Here is a 243-nt window from a genome sequence, read left to right as displayed (position 1 = left end):
TTTGCAGAAACTTTATATCCTGACAGTAGTACATGAGACAGATAATCAGTGAAACAATCAGGTTCTTCTGGCTCCTCCTAGTGCTCCTAATGGGATTTGCAAGAATCCACTGGGCCTGAATGAAAACAACCAGTTTGAGTCTCATTCCCAGGTTGTAAAATACCAACGCTGGGAATGAGACTCAACAATCAACCTTCTTCAAGTCTCCAACCCAAAATGTCTTTATATCTCTGGCAGTCTACT

This window comes from Morone saxatilis, unplaced genomic scaffold, assembly GCF_004916995.1.
Source record: "Morone saxatilis isolate NCDOM2014 unplaced genomic scaffold, NCSU_SB_2.0 Contig20, whole genome shotgun sequence".
Lineage (NCBI taxonomy): Eukaryota > Metazoa > Chordata > Actinopteri > Moronidae > Morone > Morone saxatilis.
The sequence above is the reverse complement of the archived record's forward strand: the minus strand, read 5'-3'. Positions refer to the sequence as shown.